The sequence below is a fragment of the Hemicordylus capensis genome, chromosome 2 (assembly GCF_027244095.1).
Source record: "Hemicordylus capensis ecotype Gifberg chromosome 2, rHemCap1.1.pri, whole genome shotgun sequence".
NCBI classification, from domain to species: domain Eukaryota; kingdom Metazoa; phylum Chordata; class Lepidosauria; order Squamata; family Cordylidae; genus Hemicordylus; species Hemicordylus capensis.
The window spans coordinates 50,136,617-50,152,936 of record NC_069658.1 but is presented as its reverse complement, the minus strand read 5'-3'; the positions used below and the strand labels follow the sequence as shown (position 1 = coordinate 50,152,936).

General features: G+C 45.6%; 1 long non-coding RNA gene across 2 annotated transcripts; it reads right to left on the bottom strand.

Annotated features, from left to right (window-relative positions):
* Positions 1-656: 656 nt before the first annotated feature.
* On the bottom strand, positions 657-15,508 carry LOC128346508 (uncharacterized). 2 transcript variants are annotated; one of them, XR_008316997.1, is made up of 3 exons: positions 15,121-15,508; positions 11,401-11,549; positions 657-783 (listed from the first exon to the last, which is right to left on the bottom strand). It is a non-coding gene; the product is annotated as an uncharacterized LOC128346508 (long non-coding RNA). The 2 variants fall into 2 exon arrangements; XR_008316998.1 differs by lacking the exon at positions 657-783 and adding an exon at positions 4,689-5,112.
* Between the last annotated feature and the right edge of the window lie 812 nt (positions 15,509-16,320).

Below are 16,320 nucleotides of genomic sequence, written 5' to 3'. Positions count from 1 at the left end.
TAACAAAATTGCCAAAGAATAGCCGACATCCATATGTCCATTGTTTTTTATTTCTCAAGGAATCATAACTTCCCCCGCAAAACCCTGCATAATATTGCTTCCTGTGCAGAATACTGTCCCCTTCGCCCAGTACAACACTGTCTTGGCTCAGCGACCATGCACCAACATCTTCCTCACGACTTGTGCAGCTGGAGGGAGGTGATATTGACACACACATTGCACCGCAAATGTGCGTGTCACATTACTTGTCTCTGTTTGTGTTTTTAGACTTCGCAGCGGCGTGTCTCATCAGCCAGTCCCAAGTCTTGGAGTCGAGACTGTGAGATCATATTACACCTACAGTAGTTATGTCTGTTGGGTTTTTTCTTTCTTTTTTTCTTTTTTCTTTTTTAAGAAGCTTATGGTTCAAGGAGTTTTGCAAACAGCATGGGCTGACATTTAGTTAATAACATCTTTTGCTTAGGTTCCCTTTTTTTAACCTAACGAGATTAAGAACATTGACCTGATGATATTTCTTTGTACATCTGGCTCTTTTCCATTAAGAGGGATTATAGCAGAACCATAGGAAATCTTACCCTGGCGGAACCCTGCGCTGTACAGATGGAAAAGTCCCATCTCTAGAAACAGACCAGGCAAAACTAAGCTGGAGATTAGAGGGGAATTCGGCGGCATCAGGTGCGTCCAAACTTTCCTCTTCCAAGTTGAGCCGCTTTTCTCTTTTTGCGAACGCAGGTTTTATACACATCTCCTTCCGCGCAACCCATCTTTGCACCGAGTGGAAGCCTGAGGAGACCAAAGACAGTAAAAAGGAAACTTGGATGCACTTTGCGGAACAAACCAAAGAAGCATCGGAATCCACTGCGAAAATAAATGCTAGCCGATGTTATCGCCTGCAGAACCTTGTCCCCAAAACCGTTCAACACCGTTACGTGATTTGACTTTCTCTCATTTGGTACCTCATTCTACTGTTTAGTTACATGCAAGACTAACTACAGATTAGTTACTCCTTCCTGCACAGGAAAGGTAATGCGTTCTGGATTAGGGGTTTGATCCTAGTGAAATGGATCAATGTGGCTTTCCATGCAACCCATAATACTTGGAGAGGCAAATATTGACATCAGCGTCGGCGAAACAATGGCTTAAATCCAAGGACTCTGGTCTAGAGATCGTGATGTTGGGTTGGATTTACAAGCGTTTTTAAGTGCCTGCCTTGGGAGAAAAACCGAGTTTCTCCTTATAATAAACCAGCAATCCTGAGATCTCCTCCTGAGATCTCCTCCAACGTTTAACAGTCCCTTTGTCGTCTCGGCTGGACACCTGTCCCCGCCCAAGGTAGTGATGAGTTTCTAAACAGGGAGGTGTCCGTCTGACCGTCAACACTCTCTGAGATGTGGAATGCCCTGCTGGCTACACATATGTATCTGGGACTGGGCTGTGACGCGGGAGATGCTCTTTGCACATGCTCAGAGGCTCTGTCATACTCTGCACGTCCCAGAGCCGGTTCAGGGGCTAAACCCTGGTGGGCCTGTCTCAGAAATGCTCTCGGAGGAGGCAGAGAGGCGAGGAGCTCCCATGAACTGCCTGTGTGGGATGCCGAGATCAAAAGCCCAGGGCTGGTGCGGTGCCTTGTTCTCTCTGGCGTGGAAGGCCGGTATTCTCTTCCTGCCTTCAGATCTGTCCAGCAAAGGCAAGAAGGCAGCGCCAGGAGGCGGGGAGGGGAGGTCCTCCTCCCCCCTTCCAGTGATCTCCGGGCCCCCTAATTAGGGCGGGATCGGGGGTGGCGAGAGTTCCCAAACGTTTTAATCGAGCTCTTTTCAGTGGGAAGGGATAAATAGTGGCAACTGTTGCCGCCCCACTGAAAAGCCGCCCTCCCATGGCGGGTATTCAGGGGGTCTTTTCACAAACCCTAAGCACTAAATCTGTGGGGCCCGCAACCATCCACAGATCTCCTAATTAGTCTAATTAGAAAGATGGATTGATAGATGGCAGGCAGACAAGAGTGAAGTTAGGGAGATGCTCAGGCCTGCCAGTCCGCATTTGGGAGCTGTTCAGTCTCTGTAAAAAAAGGTCGTGGAGCCTGACATGGTGGGAGAGGGATTCACGGTGTGGCCCGGGCGGGAGAAGAATAGGGGGATCTGGCGGTGAAAAGCGGCCCCCGGCTTTCTTTGGGACCAAAGGCGACTTCAAAGAGGCCACCCTTATGGAGCTCTGGTCTCAGACTCCCTCCGCATTCCGGATGGGTCCGTATTGCCTTAAGGAGGAGGAGATCCAGTTCGGATTGCTTCCCACTCCCTTTTTTTCTTCTTCTTGGAAGGGACAAAGATCTAATACCAGCGACCAATCTAATAGCTATAAATCGCTTTCCAATAGCGGTATATAAAGCGGTTTACACAGAAAATTACATCATAGGATTCCCTGTCCCCAAACGACTCACAGTCATAATGAAATAGAATAATTAAATTAATAATAATAATAATAATAATAATAATAATAATAATAATAATATAGACACCATAATATAGACAACACCAGCATCCGCTGGAGGAATGCTGTGCCAGGTTGGATAAGGTTGGTGCTCCCCCCGCCCTGTTAAATATAAGAGAATTTTAGCATCTATACATAATTTGCCGGGATCCTAAAGGCACACTTCTGTAGAAGATCTGGGGGGAAATCTTGCACCTAATTTGTTTCAAAATTGACCTCTGAGTCTATCGGATCGTCTTAAACACGTTTATTGGAGTGGAGGGAACGAGATGTATAGTCAAACGCCTCATCAGACGGTTGCTAATGTAGCAGTCGCACTTCGCCTATGCGGATCAGGATGCTAGGAGCTGTCTGACATAGGAACATAGGAAGCTGCCATATTCTGAGTCAGACCATTGGTCTATCTAGCTCAGTATTGTCTTCACAGACTGGCAATGACTTTGCCAAAGTTGCAGGCAGGAATCTCTCTCAGTCCTATCTTGGAGATGCTGCCAGGGAGGGAACGTGGAACCTTCTGCCCTTCCCACAAGGGCTCCATCCCTGAGGGGAATATCTTACAGTGCTCACACTTCTAGTCTCCCGTTCATATGTAACCAGGGCAGACCCTGCTTAACTAACGGGACAAGTCATGTTTGCTGCCACAAGACCAGCTCTCCTCTCCAATACTACCTTTTACCTTTTACCATCTATGCACCGCCCCAGTTGCTATGAGCCTGGCTTAGTGCTCTTACAGCAAATGTCCCATGCCTGCCTAACAAAGACGCATGCGATATATTATATTTACTTGGGAGCGGTTCCCATTGAAATCAACAGAGAAGACCGCACCACTGCCCGTGAGATTAATCTAGTCTCTTAAAGAAAAGAAAAACTGGGCATGATCCAGTCAAAGATGTGCATCTTATTAACATAGTTCATAGGCTGGATTAAGCGCACTGTAGAAGCTGCAGTTTTTAAAAAGCCGGATTGCTTTCTGTGGGAGGTGTTTCTTGGTTTGGGCAGTGAGGGACCAAAAAAAACCAAAAATAACTGAGGAGGGGCACCGACGTGAGGGGCAAAGTGCATATACGGGTGGGAGCAAGCTGCCGCCAACATGTTCGTTTTTTGATATAGAAATGGGGGGCATGTCTGAGGGGGCGCTTGCTCACTCTCCCATCTCCCCCCCCCGCCAGCCACCCTTGAGTTTGGAAAACTAATTACTATACTCTCCCAGGAGCAGGGGCTTTTGTTGCTGCTTGCTTATATTATTCTGCAAAGCACCAGGTACACTAACGGTGCTGTGAAACGAATAACACAACTTGGACGTTAATTATTTGGCAACCGCGTGTTGATTTTGTGTGCTCTGGGCTGCTTATTTTGTGACTTGGTTACAGCAATCTCTCTTTCAGTTAAGACTCACCCTAAACGCATTTGGTTGCTGTAAGTCTCACTGAAACCAATGGGTTTATTTTCCAGTGAGGATGCTGTTGTTCAGGGCCTGGTCAAGTCGGTCTAGGCATGTAACATGAGGTGGTCGAGTGTAGGACTGCGAAGGCTGTAAGTCACATTTTTGGCTGTTCTCCCATATAGGAAAACAAAACAGGATCTATGCAATCAAACAAAAAGCTGCTCCACAGAAAAATGTTCTATTTTAGTCCACTCTCTCCGGTGCTAATTTCGATTTGCAGGGAGATTTCTTATATGCAATATATATTACATGCAGTATTCAAAAGTGTGATTTCCCACCTACAGTCTGAAGTGGTACAATTCCTCCTGTCACCTCGGGACTTTGCCACCTAATTCTACTAAAGGTATATAGACCAGGCCTAGCCAGGACTGAAGCAGTAAAATGGGGAGGGGGGATCTCATATATAGAGACAGAGACAGAGACAGAGACAGAGACAGAGATAGAGATGTTATTTTCCCCTCCCCATTCTATATAGTCCATAATAGGTTGACTCAGCCTTCCATCCTTCCGAGGTCGGTAAAATGAGTACCCAGAATGTTGCGGGCAATATGCTAAATCATTGTAAACCGCTTAGAGAGCTCCGGCTATAGAGCGGTATATAAATGTAAGTGCTATTGCTATTGCTATAAATTAAATAACAGCCCCACTCTCATTATAGTAACTTCAATACACCTTCAATATTCAATACAAGTTTAATAAATAAACAGTTTATATGGTCCAAGCCTATAGGGTGTTTTAAAAAAAACAACAACAACAACCCTACAAGGTCTTACATCTCATACATTCACCGTGCCACTTTTTTGTGTTTTGTCTCTCCACGTTTATCTATCCACTTTTATTTGAGATTGTGAGCCCTTTGGGGACAGGGATCCATCTTATTTATTTATTTCGCTGTGTAAACCACCCTGAGCCATTTTTGGAAGGCCGTATTGAAATCGAATGAATGAATAAATCAATAAATAATATCGCTGTGTAAACAGCGCTCCGCATCCTCCAGACTATCGGAATGTTCGAATGGTTTTCGGACTGTCGAATTCAGTGACGTAGGCCCCGCGTGCCAGTCAGGATCTTGCTGAGTCATGCTGCTGCCGCTTCTGTAACCGCACAGAGCGCAAGACGGGAGCGTTTTCCATGCCCCTCTAAATGGTTCGGCGCTTATCGCCCAGAGCTGCTGCTTCTGCGCCCTGTGAGAAGAGAAAGAGAGGGTCTTGGCGGTGCAATGCGGCCTGTGGCTGTGGCGAGGACAGCGCTGGAAGGAAGAACCTTTAACTGGGGCCGAGCCTAAACAGCAGCCATCAAGCAGGGCTAAGGAAGGCCCCGTGCGCAGGTGTAAAAACAGAGCGAGGCTGATGGTCCACCGCCAAGAGAGCCGGAATCCCCGTTCAGGCTCAACGTGCCATCCCGGCAGTGTCAAGTGCCACGAAACAAAGGCAGAGAGGCGGGCGGCAGGGACATCGGCCTGCTAGAAACAGCAGAAGCCCACCCCCGCCAACACAGCCCCGCACAGCTGTTGGGAGGCCCCTTGCCTTTGCCAAGCGCCCCGCCCCCCTCCTCCGCCTGCACACCCGCGCCTCCTCCCCCATTTCCCCCTGGGAGACTACGCCATACGCAGGGCAGAACCGAGAGGTTAGCAGCCAGCAACCCAGCGCTGGTGCCGAGCGGTGCCCCCTGCCCTGAGTGGCACGCACAACCATGTCCTCCCAGCTCTTTGCACGCAACGTTCTGCTTGCTCCCTCGGCGCGTCGCGCTCTTCTGGACCCCGCCTCCTCCTATTCCGCCTCCTTTTTCTACGAGCGCCGTTCGAAACGTCGGGCACCCGCTTCCTCGCGGCCTGCTGCTCGCTTTTGGTCAACATAAGGCCGCAAGACAAGATCAGCAGTCCAGTGAAGCCGACGAGGTGGTTGGTCGGACTCTTCCCTGCGAAGAGGCGCTTTTTAAAGTTGCAGCTGAGCTCTCTCATATTTGGGAAGGCTCCTCTTCAGCTCCGCAAAGCATCCCTGCCAGCGGCTGTTGCTGGGGGTCTCCCTTCATTGTGTTTTCGAGACTGAGCTGCTTTGGGACAGGGAACCATTTCCTCATGCTGCTTCTCATGCCTTTTGCTATGTAGGCCGATTTGTGAAATTTTTTTAAAATTGAAAATCGGCATATAAATCTATTCAGACTAATAATAAATAATAATTTAAAGGGAGAATAGGCCGCAGTGGTGATTCTGTATGGTTTTATTCATAAATCTCATTGGGTTATTTCCCTACAACTACCGTTTTTAATAGGTTGATATATTCCTAACTGGTGCCCAATCTAACCGCAGTTACTTTAAGTATATCTTGTAGTATTTATTGGAAGGTAAAATCCCAGATTCAGTCGTTGGTCCTGTCTAAACGTCTTTATGCAGTGTGTCTTACTGAATTCAACTGAAATTATTTCCTAGCGAATAGAAATACAGAAATAAGGGTTTGCATTTCTTAACACAGGTCATCCAGAAACTTATTTGGAACTGAGTTCCACAGAAATGTATGCAGCATGCATTTTATAATACAATTGAATGAATGTGCCGTGTGTGTGTATGATTGGTGTATTAGGTGGGAATTAGACTCATTGGAATCAGCAAGGTTTACTTCCAAGCAAAGCTCGTGAGGGTGGGATTTAGATTTCCACTTGTACATTTCTGTCTAAATATGCCCCTAATAATGGTGTATGACAGAGGATACCATTCTAAAGCTGCAACCCAATGCAATTCAATGGGATTTACTTCTGAGTAAATATGCATTTACTCAGACTGTATGGTATGAGAACATAAGAAGAGCCCTGATAGATCAGGCCAAAGGCCATTACACCCAGCATCCTGCTTCCCACAGCGGTCAGCCAGGAAACTCCCACGTTGGCAAAAGCGCTCCTCCAGCGACTGGTGTTCCGTGACAAACTATTTCTTAAGGTGGAGCTTCTGTTTAATTATCTTCCCTGAATTTCTCGCATCCCCTTTGAAAACCATCTAGACTTGTCATCACCACCCACCTTGTAGCAGTGACGCTTTACTTGAGAGAAACCAGTGAAATCAATTAGATTCCTCCGCTAGTCCTTGGTGAGAAATGCCTTTCAATTCGGCGCGGTTTAAGTCCACATTTATTACGACCTTACGATTTCTTTCCAAATCAATGCATTCTCTATTGAGGATAAGACGCCACATATGTTCTTATTAAACTACCTAAGCGTCTGTTTCCTTGTCCGTAGTGTTGCTGGAGCTAATATCCTTTTCTGCATAACAACTATGTTTTTCCCCTCTAAGCCGGGAACTAATATTAATAATAGGTTTTATTTGTTTGCCGCCCCATAACAAATTGTTATCTGGGCTACTTACAACTAGCCGCCCAGAGAACTAACTTTGCTTGGCACACTGAAAAAGATGCAGGTTTGTGGCAGCTAAGGTTAATATGTGTTTTTTAGTGAAGGTGTTCTCCACCTTGGGTCCGCAGATGTTGTTGGACTACAACTCCTATCATCCCCCGTCACAATGACCTTCGGGATGATAAGAGTTGTAGTTCTCCAACATCATCTGGGCAGTGGGGACCCGAGCTGGATAACCCCTGTAGGGCGATCCTCCAGAGTAAACGTTTCCAAAGCCCTCTTGAGTCAGCAAATGGCTTGTTGTGGTTTGTTTCCGCCCCACAGTGAAGAGCTTCTGTCTCAAGACAGACCTCAGGAAAGGGTACCTATTTTCAGCTGGGAAAACGGCAGAGAGCATGTGGGACGGAGCGTGGAACCTGTCCCGAGTCACAAATATCTCATTTCCCTCCCCGTTGGCAGTTCAATTCTACACCGCCACCGCCTCAACGACTGCTAGACACAAAGCCCCCCACTCCCCGCCACTCCCCAGAACAGACGGAGACTGCAAAAGAAAGAGCAACAAGGGAAACCGAAAGTGAATGATTTAAACCGAAATATTTTATGAAGGAGCAAAAAACTCCTGTCAAAAAATCTCCCGTCAACTTTCTGGCAAAAGCAGCCAAGGGGACTCGCAGGGCGAAAAGGCAAGGAAAGGAAAGCGCAGTCTTCTCTGGACATTTTCTCTGGACATTGTTTATGGCTTTGGGAAGGATCAATCGTTTCCAAACGTTGCCAGGAAAAAAAAAATGATCCGGAGTGGAATGCGACTAATCCTCTGGGTTCCTGTCAACAGTTTCCGTAGAAGGAAGCCGATTTTTCAACCCAAAGATCCAGATTTCTCTTGGCGAGGGATTTGAGTGAGCTCCTTAGGCTATATAGGCTGCGAATTCCTCCTCCTCCCCTCCCCAAGTCCCAAAATATGAGAACCCGCTGCTTTCTCCAAATATCTATCTGGGGTGCAAAGCCGATACATGCCAAGTTAGAATTTGGCTGCGATCCAGGAAACCACTCACGCGACACCAGCCCGAGTCCAGCAGTAGGGCGCCCCGAGTTAGGCGTGCTTAAGAGGCCCATTGAGATCAGTGGGTATTTCAGGCGCGCCTAACTCTGCAGAGGATCGGTCTTAAGGCTGCGCTCCTAAGCACACTTATGGGCGAACAAGACCCACTCGGAACAATGGGCCTTAGTTCCGATTACACTGACATAGGATGGGCCTGAGTTAAAACCTATGGCGTGACCAAGCAAATGTGTATGGGATGGAGTGCCGGCCTCTGTGTGCATTTACAGATCAGTCCAAAGATAGCTCTTGGGCTGCCAAGACAGCCCTTCAAGATAACTCTTCAAAACTCTCTCTGAGTTAAACTCTGGCTCTCCAAAACCAGCTATAAAGGTATATGAGATCAATGATTGTTATAACACCCCAATCCACACGGCATTTAATCCAGCAAACTTTGATTTAAACCGGATTACTTTGCAGCGACCCGTAGTTAAAACACGGGGCCTGGAAAGTTATGCACATTTGCCACTGAGCTAAATATGGATTGGCATGGTATGAGGGTACGTGCCTTGCTGAAGCTAAGCAGGTGCTAGCCTGGCTGGTGCTTGGATGGGTGACCTCCTGGGCACCTCCCTAAACTCCATAGTGGAAGAAAGGCGGATAGAAATAAATATTTAGTCCAATGAAATTATGGTTAGAGACCCTGGCGCTGGAGCGGCCTATCAGATCCAACCTTATTGCTGGTCAATGGACCGAATAAAGATGATTGATTGATCCAACCTTACCTATATTATTACAGAGGCGTGTATTTTTTATTTTGATTGATGATTGATTGATCCAACCTTACCTATGTTATTACAGAGGTGTATATTTTTTATTTTTTTAAAAAAACTTGTATAGATTTATTTTAAGACGTTTTAAGGGCCAGCGACGTTTTTATGAGGGTCGGAGGTTGAGACAACCTAACTGTACTCGGCCGTTCATTTTCTCCCTCACAGCAACCCGATGAAGAAGACAGGAAGCACTTCGGTCTCTTCATTTGCACAGAGAAAGAATAAGGGACCCCAGTGCGACAGAGAGACGGATATTCCTGCTGCAAACCGATGCACCCTTCTCACAGAGGCACCACATGTACTGTAGGACTATGCTGCAGGCGAATTCCCCCAGACCACCAGGAAATCCTTCCTTACAGCAGCCCAGGCTGTGTGAGGATATTGGCGGGGAATCTGTATGTTGGAGGCCACAAACCATCCGGAGAGGAGTGCTCCACCATGGGAATCCCCATTGAAATGAATGGGACAGGAGCTGAGCAAAAGCTGTTCTTCTGTGGTTCTCATTCACTTTAGTTGGTATCTCTCAGGAGAACTTTCGCAGGATCGTGTCACTTATACCCTGTTACCGCCACCACCATTTTTATAGGCACATTGACAATTCGGTCCTATGCGTCTTTACTCAGAAGGAAATCCCATTGAATTCTACGGTCTTTGCCCAGCAGACCAATCTAAACATGTTTACTTGGGAGCAAGTCTCACAGAGAGTTTAGGATTGCAGTCTCTGTACTAAAATGGTCAATCCCCTTGAAAGTCGTGGGATATTTACTTCCGAGTAAACGTGAGTAGGAGGGACTTCTTGTGCAAAGGACTTTACAATCTTACCCTGTTGCTCTCCCAAACGTCCTATGATATCGTTTATAATTTACAGGCCTCGGCGAACAGTACAGTCTTAGTCTTGGAGGCAGAAGTTGTCTCCAAGTTCATCCTGGTTCTACGAACCGCGACGTGGGGTTTGCGTTAGATGTTTGCCCCCAGGTTTTATCTATGGCACAATCTGATCCGAGCGTGTTTACCCAGTTCCATCCAGTGAGTTTGTTTCAATGTAAATGTCAACGAACAAACTAGGATTTACTTCCAAGTACGCTTTCCTAGGATTGGGCTGCTAATCGAATTCTCCCCAAATACCTCCCATTTTCGGACAGGTTGAATATATGTATTTAAAAAGCTGAAACTGCATACATTATAATTAGAATACGCAGAGGTGTAGCGAGGGGAGAGGGGGGGCTGTGTTCACCCCTCCCCTGGAGGCCCATCAGCGTGAGAGAGATAATGAAGAAAATAGGAAGGGGTGGAGCGGTGGTCTCTGGAGCTTGGGGCGGGTTCTTTGAACCCATCCTCTCAATTATAGCTACGTCCCTGAAAATATGTACACGAAAATTACAACGTCACCTAGTTTCGATGTCACGATGACAATGCCTGGCATTATTAAATTACTCATGAGCTGTCCCGTTGAAATTAATGGGATACACTAGTCATGACTAACAACTTCCCTTTAATTTCTACTCGTGAGTAATTTAGTCTGGATGGCAGCTGTTTTTAGTCTGTTTATTCGGAAGAAAACAAAGGTAACTCGGACTAAGCCCCGTTGTTTTCAATGAGGAGAGTGACTGCTCAGGGATTACTGCCAGGTGAGTGAGTGTGCCCCCTTCCTGCCAGGTAGTTTCCCCTTAAGCTGCTGCCAAAGTTTTAGACCAAGCTCTCAAGGCGCGTGCGCAGCTACTCACCTTGTCCTTCCCTCATTTTGGACTCCCCTAGCCCCCCGCTGACAAGGGACCACCTCCGTGCCCGTTGACACCACTGGGATTACTCGCGAGTAGAACAGCATCGATCTGGTGTTTGAAGTAGGATCCTTTAGCCAACCACTCAGCCACAGTGGCAAGGAAAAGCCCCGCTTGGCGAAAGCATGGGGGCGGGGCTTGGTTTGCATCAAAAAGCGCCATCTATGTAGAGTTGAGAAAGGCTCCACTGCCAAAGGTCAAGAGCGAACTGTCCTCTGGGCCCATTCCACAGCCCGGAAGGACTGCAACAGTCATCGCAGGATGAACTAGCGACACAGATCCAGCTCCTTCTATTCCGCTTTGAAAGAGTCTGTTCTCTGTTTTTGTCATTTTTATTCTCCTGGCTGCATCCTACCTCTGCTTCTATTAGTTCAAGGGCTTCCACTAACAACAGTAGAGCCCACAAATCAATGAAACCGGTGCCAAATCTCACATCCATGTCAATGGGTATTACTTCTTAATCTAGAGATGATATATACTTACACAGACCCGTTCCAGGAGACAGGAAAGTCGAGGCACTTGAATGTAAGCCAGGCACTTCAAGTTTGACTGAGTTGTGGATTAGTCATTCTTCCGATTTCAACGGGAACTTCAAATAAGAATGTTACTTACATATTGCTTCCCCTACAAATCTGGGGAGAACGAATTAAGTTGTTATTCTGACTGATTCTATCTGCATCAAGTGCTTCCTTTAAGGTGTGCATTATTTATAAGACACTAAATATACATATTTATCTAATGCAATGCATACAGTTTACAAAACAGCTTACTTTATGGCTAGAAACCTTAAAGCTTACTCTCAACGTGGAGTGGTGTTCTTGATACTAATGTCTGGGCGGAAAGTGACAACAATATAATTAAATATAATTGTATCAGAGCCTGACTTGGAAAAAGTCAGGATCCTTGAAATCTAGACTGGAAAATATTAAACCTGATAACACAAGGGCGGGGGGAACAGTGATTTCAGTAGTTTTATAAAGCAGCTTAGTTTAAACGTAACCTCTTAGGTTGTGTGGCTACACCAATCAGTTCCATTCCTACCCCCACAGCAACTGGTATTTTTAAAAACTTGGTGGTCATTAGTAGCTGAATATTTATTTTAAGAGACAGGGAAATACTGCTTAAGAAGGGAGGAAGATAACAAACATCAGCTGATAAATTATTACTCATTTCCTTGCTGGAGCATTTTTAGGCTGCTATCCTGTGATCATTTATGTAATTATTTAATAAATTTGTATACAGCCCACTAAGTCTGTAGGCGGTTAACAGCATAAAAGCATTTACCGCATTTATCTGGGAGCAACCTCCGCTGAATACAGTGGAGTTCCTAATGTGTCAATATACATAGAAATACTCTACATAGGTTGCTAGCCTAAAACAATTTACTTGGGTTGGGCGTAAAACTTCACTGAAGTCAGTTAAAATTACTCCAGAGTAACTATGCGAAAGGAGTGCTTCAGATCTCATGGGAAAGTCCTTAATGTTGGGTGTGTGCTTTGTTCTCGCCCACTGAAATTAATGGGAGCTACAGTCCAAGCCTACGTACTTTTACTTTTGTTTTGCACCACCCAGAGCCTTTTTGATGGGACGGTATACAAATGTTAATAAATAAACAAGTGTACCCCTCCCTGTGCATAGGATAGCAGTTTTAAACATGCTTAACTTGGACTGAATAGCCTTACTTCACCCAAACTCTTACTGTGGGGTTGTCTGGCTTACTATCTATTAGGCCTCGATCCACAAATCAGGTCCGCTGAAGTCGCTGGGTCCAATTGGCATGATCTGAGCCTAAACACATTTTCTGGATAGCGAATCATGAATTTCCCCCTCCCGCGGGAAGATGTTTAGGTCTTCCATCCTATGAAGCAGCAACCCGCCCCCCACTCATGAAGTTACTGTAGGGAGGATTTGCAATGGCGACTTGTAGATCACTAATTAACATCTTCGCCTCCCTCCAATGGACGGCTGACTATGAAGAATCATTTAACCCTGGCTTGAAAGTATTTGTTACCCAAAGGACTTTTTGTTTGTTAGAGGCTTTAAAACAAAATTCTAGGTGACTCAAAGGATCAAAAAAACATTAACAAAATCAGTGTTAACAATGTTGTCATCCCCACAGCCCTCCTCCCATTAATTTTCCTGAATTAGAAACCCACTAAACCTATTCAGACATTGAAGTCATTCACACAATCAAAAACTGTGTTCTACCCAGTTTTGGGAACTGTGTGTTCTCCCAATTTTCAGTTGTGTAAAAGCAAGGCAAGAAGAAAACCTGGGCAGAAGTGATTGTGTGGAAGCAAGGTAGAAAGGAAAACTGTCCTGGTTTTCCTCTTACCTTGCTTCCACACAACCAAAGGTTCTACACACAAACAGTTCCCAAAGTAGGGTATAACACAGTTTTTGATTGTGTGGATGACTTCATTACATTGTACCTGGGTTTAGATGTCTGTGCACACCTACATGTTTTTGTGTGAATGACTGTACCTGCATTCATTAAAAAAAAGTGAACCTGGATACAAGCCTCCTCAAATGCAAGGCACAGATAGCAAGTCTACTGCTATTCTGTATCTGCATTCAACAAGTGAATAACTGTACCTGCTACAGATTTGTACCCGCATACAATGTTCAGAGGTTGCATGAGTATTGAACATAAGGTCAAATGTCAGTCCAAACATTTCCCAATATAGAACTACCATCCATAACCACCCCTACCCAAGCAAAAAAAGGGGAGGGTGGGGAGATTTAAAAAAGAGATGAAAGGAGACAGAAATTAAAAAAATATATTTGAATGTTATGTTTTTAATGGCATTGTGAATGGAAAGGCGGTGTACCAACATTAAATCAAATCAAACTATCTTGTTCACATGCATTTAATGATGGCTAACCTGAGAGAGTGGGGGAAAGGATGGAAAGTGACTGAGAGAGAATTGCATACATCCCTTGGAATCAATACAAAAATGTAGACTGAGAATCAGCTTCTACGGTGTATGATTTTGTTTTCACTGAGTAATGCAACCCAGAAGCAGCCTACTGGAGAGAAGAGCTTCCTGTTTCAGCCTCAGTTTTAAAGACTGCGCTAAGAGGCTGGATTTCCCCCAACACCTCTGGCCTGTGTACATTTGCCAGACCCAAGACCCGGTTAAACAGAAGAAACTGGGTATAAGCCGCTTTCATTCTACTGAACTTGGTCCAACTTAAATCGAATCGCAATTGCCATCCTGCTTACTTGGAAGTGAATTCCATGAAATCAATGCCACTTACGTCTAAGGGAAAAAGATGGCTGCAGCGCAACCCTGAATATGTTTACATAGCTGTAAATCTATGGCTGAGTGCAAGCCAACATACCTAAATATTTATGCTTTTATAAGGTTAAACCTCCAGTAGTTTCCACTTGGTTCTTTAATATCTTAATAGAGAGTTCCTTGCGGGGCGGGGTGGGGGAACACTGATGCATTACATATGTGAACAAGAAGCAACCCCTCTCGTTCATATATTTAGTCTGTATTTGGACTACGCAACATATCCAGTCAGAAGAGCCAAATCGCACATCCCCACGAAAGAGGCTGGCTTCTAAGATTAATCCAAGGGGTGTGGATAGGGACCTTTGAAGGTTCTGTCCTGATGAATAAGGTAACCCATCTACCAACAGAGGGGTTCCCATCCTTGGGTCCCCAGATGTTGTCGGACTACATATCCCATCATCCCCAGCCACAAGCCCGTATGGACCTTGTGGATAGGTGTTGAAGTCCGACAATATCATCTGGGGACCAAGGTTGGGAACTCTTGCCCTAAGAAACTGCCTTGTTCGACTGGCCCACCCCTCAGGATGTTTACTCAGAAGTAAGCCCCACAAGTAAGTCCTACAAGTAAATGTACTTAGGATTGCACCTAAACCTGGCCAACATTTGGCTCCACATTCAAGATAAAAGTAATTTAAGGTTTTGCCCTCATTTCCCACCACTCTCATGATTGGGAGAAAAAAATTCAAAACATTTTCAAAATTCAAAAGCGTTAAGGATAAGTACATTTCCTTTTGAATCCAGGACGCTGATATTTGCGTCCGCCGACCACATACAGCTGTTGTTAAAGAATAAGGGGAAGCTTTCACGTCAACGGCTGGGTTAAGATCCCCTTTCTGGCAGCCTCCAGAAGGCCCTGAAATGTTTTCTCATTACGAACTCCAGGAAAGTACACAAAATTTACCTCTTGCCTGGGAAAGATTGTAGCAGCTCTGCAGGTTTTTTGCCCTCCAGGACAGCGGTGGCAGCTCCGGTATCCTGGAGAGGAGGATGGGGTCCCAGATGGGGTCTCCGGGTCTTTATTGCAGAGCAGAAGGTGCTAAGAGGCCTCTTCGTGGCTGTAATTCTTGCTTTTCATGCACTCAGCACCAGCAGGGCCTTTTCTCGCGGCCCTTCTCCATCTGCCCTGCCTGTGCACAGAAATCGTCCCGCTCCTCCCTGGGGAGAAGAACTAGTTTCAGTTCCGAGGTGAACATCTTGAATCTCAGGATAATGCCCGTTAGCTGTGGCCGCCTGATCCTCAACCCATGTGGGGCCTGCATTATTCAGCCGATTTCCGCACTGCAACACATTTCCCCCTCTACAGTCTGGTAGGTGCCAACTGAAGTCAAGAACCTGTGAAATCGACAGCATTTCCTTCCCAGGAAGGATCAGGCTGCTAGTATAGGGGGAATAATGAAATATTAAATAGCAAAATGCAGCATATTTCAGGATTACTACATATGTTCATATGTACACATGCACACACACGCACCTTGGAACAGCCAGAGATATGGGTACTTCTGAGTAATAATCACTGGTGATTATTACCCGGAACTTAGTTATTAGATTATTACTCGGAACTTAGTATCCATATAGTTGGCTATTTCAGGGTATACATATTTCAAGGTATACTTATTTATAACAATCCTTAAAATATACTCTCTCTCTTTTTTTGCTATTTAATGTTGAATATATAAGATCCTTAAAACCTTGCTGCTAGTAAATTTACTGAGGAAAGTCCTATCTTTTAGACTATTCCCTGAGGAGTACTATTCAAAACATGACTCTAGATGTCAGCCCTGGTCTTGTGGTAGCACAAGCATAATTGCCCCCTTTGCTGAACAGGTTCTGCCTTGGTTTGCATTTGAATGGGAGATGACAAATGCCAGCACTGTAAATTTTTCCCCTTAGGGGATGGGGCCTTCCCAGATGCTCTGGGAAGAGCATCTGCATGCTTGCATGCAGAAGGTTCCAAGTTATGAGAGAGACTCCTGCCTGAAACCTTGGAGAAGCTGCTGCCACTCTGTGTAGGCAATACTGAGCAAGATGGACTTCCTATGTCCCTATGATCTGAACTTGCTGCCATTACTCCGGTTCTTGGGATGGTAGACATTGTTGTTGC